Consider the following 7,051-nt stretch of genomic DNA (forward strand, 5'->3'; position numbering starts at 1 on the left):
TCTGCATGCTTCCTCATCCAGCTCTGTGGCTGACCATCGTAAGCCGATCTTGTAATTTCTTATACATTTGTATACCTTGTGTTATATCTGCTTCTGTAGTGAAATCCTTATGGATTCACTGCCCCACAAGGCCCTAGGCTGAGCACAGTGTAGGGCTACTGGCCACGTTTCCTCATGGAAGCTGTGAGAAGAGGGAATATGGAGACACCCTGAGTCATAGGTCTCCTCAAATCCTGGTCCCCAGCTCTGTCCTGAGATACTCTGCCTTATCCACTTCCCAAGCCTAATCTCACTTCGGTCCTAGGAATATTCTGGCAAATCCCTCCCTCTTGTTGCACCCAACCAAGTTACATTTAACCTGGGCTTCTGGGGTGGGGTGGGGGGAAATGGGGTCACGGGGATTTTAACTTGGGACCTTGGCTTACCAGGCAGGCCCCTATACTGAGCCATATCCCTGGCCCAACCAGGGCTTCCTAGAGAGGCCTCCCCTGCCCCATGTGTCTCCTTCCCTGACTCCTTCTGTCTCGTGAGCCTCTCCCTGACAGCACTTATAATTGGTGAAATGGAACCTACTGAAAAACCACAGCTCCATTAAACAGGTCTGTGACTGAAGTCTGGCTCTGCCACTCACCAAATCTCTTCACCTCACCAGGATTCAACTTCTGTCAATTAAGGTTAAAAACTACCCGTACCTATTCAGAGGGTTCGTGTGAAGGACATCACCAAGAGGGGCCTAGCACCTGCAGTACTTCTTGGAGCTCAGTAAGCCCTTAATAAATGCTAGCAATGTTTACTGAATGCCATACAACTTAGAAACCATTGACATCTTAGTCTGCTTCATGATGCTAGAACAGAACACCATGGATAGGGTAATTTATAATGAGCACACATTATTGGATCACAGTTCTGGAGCCTGGGAAGTTGGTGACCCAGGACCTGACATCTGGCTGGGCTCTTTTTGCTATGTCATCCCAAGGCAAAGCTAGGAGAGAAAGAGGAAGGGAAGGGGAGAGAGAGGGGGAGAGATGCTAGTAAATCTTCTCTGGAATATCAACATTAATACATTCATGAGGCCAGCACCCCCTCTCATGCTTAATCAATTCTTTAAAGTCTCACTTTTTAATACTATTAAAATGCCAATTAATGAATTGCAGGAGATAAGCATTCAAACCATAGTGATTTAAAAACATCTTTATTTTGAGTACCACTAAGAAAATCTTAGCACCTGAATTCAGGTGCAGATCTACAAAGTTTGGATTTATTCTGCTGTGCCTGGCTTTGGTCCGGCTGCTGTGCTCAGCTCCTTCCTGCTGCTGCCCTTGGGAGTGATCCTGTTGTGCCCCTCTGGCAAGATGTTCTGCTCCTGGACTAGCTGGGTGGCTTTGTCCCCTACTCTCTCTGCAGGGATTGCCCCTGAAGGGTTTCACCCCAGGTCTGTATGCCAGGCCTGAGCTGAGTCTGGAGGGGACAAGGTGGAGTAGGGGGGAGAGGAAGCTCTCCCACACACTCACTGGGCCTGGGCTAGGGCTGGATCTGGGGGTCCCCAGAACGCAGCAGAAATTCTCACTCGGTGGGTGGGGCAGGGGGGTGCTGTGGAGTGGTGGTGGGGTCCCAAGGGGTGTAAGAGGGTCTCACCCACGCTGTGCCTGGGCTTGGACCGGCAGGTCCCGCCGGCACAGGGTAGCAGTAAGAGTACCACTAAGAAAAATAAACTGTTTGAAGATTCATTCTTTTTTTTAGAGAAGCTAGAGTATGAGGGGAGTATATTTTAAAATCAAACTGAAGTGCAGTTGTTGCCGTGGCTAGAATGCGTGCATCTACGGGCCACACTTGCATACGCTGAACTCCTTCAAGACGGGAGCGTGGAGGCAGAACCTTTGGGAGGTGATTTGGTCTTGAGGGCTCTATGAACAAGATTAATTCCTTTTGGAAAGAGGCTCAAGGGTCTGTCTGCTCCTCCCACTCTGTGAGGACACAGTAAGCAGCCAGCATTTAGAAGGAAGCACATCTTAACCAAACACCAACTCTGCTGGTGCCTTGATTTGGGACTTTTTAGTATCCAAAAGTAAGGAAAATAAGTTTCTGTTGTTTATAAGTTGTCTCCCAGCTATGGTATTTTGATATAGTAGCACAAGATAAGACCATCGTACCTTATGGGAAAAAATAAAAAAGATCATGGAGGGAGTGATGGATGTAGCTCAGTGGCACAGCACCTGCCTGGCAAGCTAGGGGGTCCTGAGTTCAATTCCTGGTACAAAAAGTCACACAGGATAATGATTGGGCTAGGAAGAATATGAAGTAGCGGAGATTGGTCCTGTGTAATATGTCAGGATGTAAGAATGCAACAATCCACTTTTCCCATTTTCTCCCTTCAGATGTAAGGAGCACACAGGGAAAGATGGAGGTGAAGGGTATTAATGTGAACCATCCTGTCAAGAAGAGACATTTGCAGAGCTAATTAATTGTAAGCCAGAGTGTTTCTGGCCAGGAAGCCATGAAAACTAGTTTTTTCCTAAAATGAGAATCAGTAAGTATAAAATTTTCTGGGCAATTGGTAACTTCAGCATTTGGGGGCAATTGGAAATATTGAGAAGAAAGTGATTTCCAACACTTTTGAGGTTGAGCCTTTAGATCCTGATGGAAGTGCTGGACCTTCTTTCAACCTGGTCCCCCACATGAGCTGTGCTGCTGCCCCAGGTCACATATGGGTCTTCCCTTCACATCTGTGAACCTCAGTGTGAAATGAACAAGGATCATTTGAGTGGAAGTACAGAGTCTGTATGAGATACAGCCAAAGTAATCAACTTGAAAAGCACCGCTGAACAAAAGTCGAGAATTTGTGACATTTGGAAAACAAACAAAAATGGGATGGGGGAGGGGGCGAATGTCAAGGTCAGCTGGATTAATGAGCACAGGAGTACAGGTGCACATACCTCTAGAGACCCAAGAGTGGAGGGGATGGTGCCTGAGTGCAAAATGACGGAGGTGATCGTAGCAGCCCTGACTGGCACTCATTCTACAACAGGGTATAACGGGGATGATTGGCAACTCCTGCTACTCAAGAGACGCCAGGCTGTAATTAGTGTGTTGGTGCTCATAAAAACACAGTAAAACAAGAACAGTGATGACTTAAACCTGAAGTCACGTTCCTCAAGATAGCTTTGCTGTTTAAATTGTTTATGCTGTTCTAATTTAATGTTCATAAAAACCCCCACAGGGTGTACAAAATTAAGATGCTGCATCATAGAAGAATGAGATGAGCCTAAGATTTCTTAATACTAGCCACTATTTTGAAATGTGTTCTATAAATGTCAGTGATTATCACTAGAGAATATTTTTCTTTCGAGGGATTTTCTTCTGCTAAATGGTGACCTCTCCATCTTTGTCTCCTTCCTTTGTAGTGGTGTTTCTGTGTTGAAAAAGCTGACCGCCATACTGTGTAATGAAAAACATTACTTCTAGATTTGAACTGGAAATGATTAAGACAGTTATGGAAGTTCTCTTTGAAGCTGTAGATGAAACCAGTCAATCTTTTTTTTTTTTTTTAATTTTCCGGAGTTTCCAATATTTGTTATAGCTTGGATCTTCAACCCCCAAAAGCTTATGTGTTAAAGGTTTTGTTCCCAGTGCCCCACTGTAGAGGGGTTTAGAAGTGGGGGTCTCTGGGAGGTGACAGGAAAATGAGTTTTTTTGCTCATTGCTGGGACAAAATACCCAACACCCATAAGCTAAAAGAAGGAAAGGTTTATTTTAGCTCATAGTTTCAGGAGATTTCAGGTCATAGTAGGCTGGTTCCAAGGCAGGATGGCATGGAGAAACAGTCCATGGCATGGCAGACAGGAGGCAGCAAAGCAGCAACAGAAAGCCTCCCTTTCCCTTTTATTCCATCAGGCTATAAACCTATTGGTTGGTGTCACCCACACCCACAGTGGAGCTTCCTATTATCCACATGCAGAATTGCTAACCCTATCAGTGGATCAATGATCAACTAAATTAACTCATATGGCTTTAATCCATATGCACACACAGCCTACATCCAGTCACCTCCTAAAAGCCCCACGTATGAGTTCATGAGGCTTTGAGCAGGGCATCTAGACACAAACCATAATAGCTCTAATCTCATCACAGGATTAATCCATCTAAGATTCACCGATTAATTAGTTTTGAGAGAGTTTTGTTATAAAACCAAGAGCTCTCTTTGCTTCCTGGATGCCAAGAGGTGAATAGTTTTGTTCCATTGTATGTTCCCTGCCATGATGTTCTGCCCTGTCCCAGACCCAGAGTGATGGAACCAAGTACCACAGACTAAAATCTTTGAAATTGTGAGCCAAAATAAATACGTCCTCTATTTAAGTTGCTTATCTCAGGTATTTTGGCACAGTGACAGCTACAACAATGCATTAGGATATAGGTAAATCATTGGTCTAACATGTTCCTGGCAGTCTTCTAGACTTCAGTCCTACAGAACCAAATCTCTTTCATTAGAAGCTACATTTTTCATTTTTCTTGTATTTAGTACATACAGCACATTTTGTCTTCTGACCTAATTACAGTAATTTGTGTCTTACTCTTTCTGGTGAATTGTGTAAATGGGAAATATAAATGGACCACTTATTTGCTAATGAACTCACTAGTGACCTAAATTAGTTTAACTAAATTGCAGTTTTGAAAAATTAAATTTTTACTTTTTTTTTGTTTTTCAGGGAAGAATCTACAGGGTGTGCGGGGTCTCACTACTAGATCAGACTTGTAGTGATCTGCCTATTTACAGCCTCCTAAGAGCTGGGATTATAGGCACGTGCCACCATGCCCAGTGGGGCGTGGGCTGGCACGGCAGGCCCAGGGATCAAACCTCCAGCTCCTGGGCCTGCTTGTGGGCACTTTTTTTTTTTAAAATTACATTTTTTTTATTGGAAAACAAACATATAACTTGGAATGGATTTGAGGCAAATTGTGCCATAAGCAGATTTTTTTTTTTTTTTAAAGTGGCTAAACAAAGTTTAAAAAGCAAGTAACAATAAAAGAAAATGTTTCTGGTACAAGACCAGCAGTACAAAAAAAAAGTGTATGAGTACCTGGATAATACACCGGTTTCACAATAGTGCAACTTTTAAGGACATACTGTTGACTGTCTGTAGCCACGCAGAATTACAGCTCCACACTTCAACAACAACATGCTAACAATTCCTAGGAAACTACTTAAAAAAAGGCATAACCTAGATGTTCCCTCATTTGACCAACTCTAACTTTAGATGTTGCAGGCACTTTAATCTGCTGAGCTGTTTGGCTGGCCCTTTCTCACTTTTCTCAAAAGCAACTTTATTCTAGTTTGTCTTATTGGTATAGAGGGGGAAGAAAAGAAATTAGTCTAGAAGCATACGACACAGTGAGGACCTTCCTTTTCAGACTTCAGTCTGTCTCACACGTAACCTCACACACTCACTTGTATACCATACACTTTGTCATTTCTAGCTCTTTTAGTCCACTTGCAGAAATGTAATTTCTAGGATATGAGATCAGTTCAAACTTCTCAATAAATATAAGGAAATGTTCCCATTTACCTGGAGCTTAAATTCTTCCTACTAGAAGATATAAAAACTTGAGGCAGGGGTTGGTGAGCTAGCTCGGCAGTCTAAGCACCTGCTTGGCAAGCACAAGGACTCAAGTTTGATGCCCGGTACCACATGCCATACTGGCCCTGGAGCCCTGAGTGTGCCATGCTGGCCACCGAAACCGGGGGAGGTGGCACACACCTGTAATCCAAATACTGAGGAGAATGAAACAGGAGGATTATTATAAGTCTGAGCTGCATAGTGAGACCCTGTACCAGACAAATAATCATTAAAAACAAAACTGGAGGCACTAAACATCCCACAGAAGTTATATAGATCATTCTACTATAAGTATGGCTTCACACACCATACATGGTGGTGCTGCGTTTCACAAACTTATATTAGTTCCATAATACGAGGAAATTGGCCACTTTATGTTTGTGCAAAAGGATGGTTATGGCTGGAGAGAGAGTTTAGTGGCTTAAGTGCCTGACTGGCAAGCACAAGGTCCCAAGTGTAATCCAAGGTACTGAAAGAAAAAAAAAAAAAGGCTGGTGTGATCATGTTTGTCATCCAATGCAGTGTTCATAAAAAACAAAAACTTGCCAAAGCTTCTGTTTGCAAGTGTTTTTGAATGGAGGTACCACTGAGGTAGCTGATTTTAAAATAACACTATTTATTTGGGATTTGCTTTTATATCACACCACATAAATGCAAAAGATTCACAATAGATTTAGCCATTTAGGAATGTTTGTGCTGACTCAGCATGCTTGCAGTCTTCCAGTAATTCAATGTAAATCTTACCTTTAAATTTTAAAGAGAAAAAATAAAAATAACAGTTGTTATGGTTTATGTATAGGTGTCCCCCCCAAAGCCTCATGCAGTCACGGCAGGGCTTCTGGAGTTTGTGATTATTGTGGGTGTGGATGCTGCTGCACCTGTCCTGCAGCAGGTAATTTGCATTACGATGTAAGGAGGCGAGGTAGGCTAACTAGCTGTGGGAGCTGCCCTTCGGACTGCCATTCCTTCTCTTGCTCTTTGCTGCCACCATGAAAGGTTCCCCTCTGCCTTGTGCCCATCTGCCTTGGAGTCAGCTGAGTATGGACTGAAACATCCAGTGACTGTGAGCTAAATAAACCTTTCCTTCCTGCATTTTGGGTGTTGGGTATTTGTCCCAGCAACAAGAAAAGAGTAACGGAGACAATAATAAAAACAGTATCTCCATTCAAAACTTTAGTAGGAGAGTTACAATAATTAATACATTGCGCATTGTATTTGTAGTAGTTATTTGGCCAGAGGATTTTATTATTATTTTTTTTTTTTGGTGTGGAGCTGGGGATTGAAATCAGACCCTTGCATTTGCCAGGCAAGCACTTACTCAACTGAGCTATCTCCCTGGCCCCTGTAGAAGTTATTTGGAGTACAAGATACAGGCATGATATTGTCCAAACAATATTAGCACAAATCTTTTCCATGAACTAAGAGAAACTAGCTGTATA

Source organism: Octodon degus, unplaced genomic scaffold, assembly GCF_000260255.1.
Source record: "Octodon degus isolate 3935 unplaced genomic scaffold, OctDeg1.0 scaffold00091, whole genome shotgun sequence".
NCBI classification, from domain to species: domain Eukaryota; kingdom Metazoa; phylum Chordata; class Mammalia; order Rodentia; family Octodontidae; genus Octodon; species Octodon degus.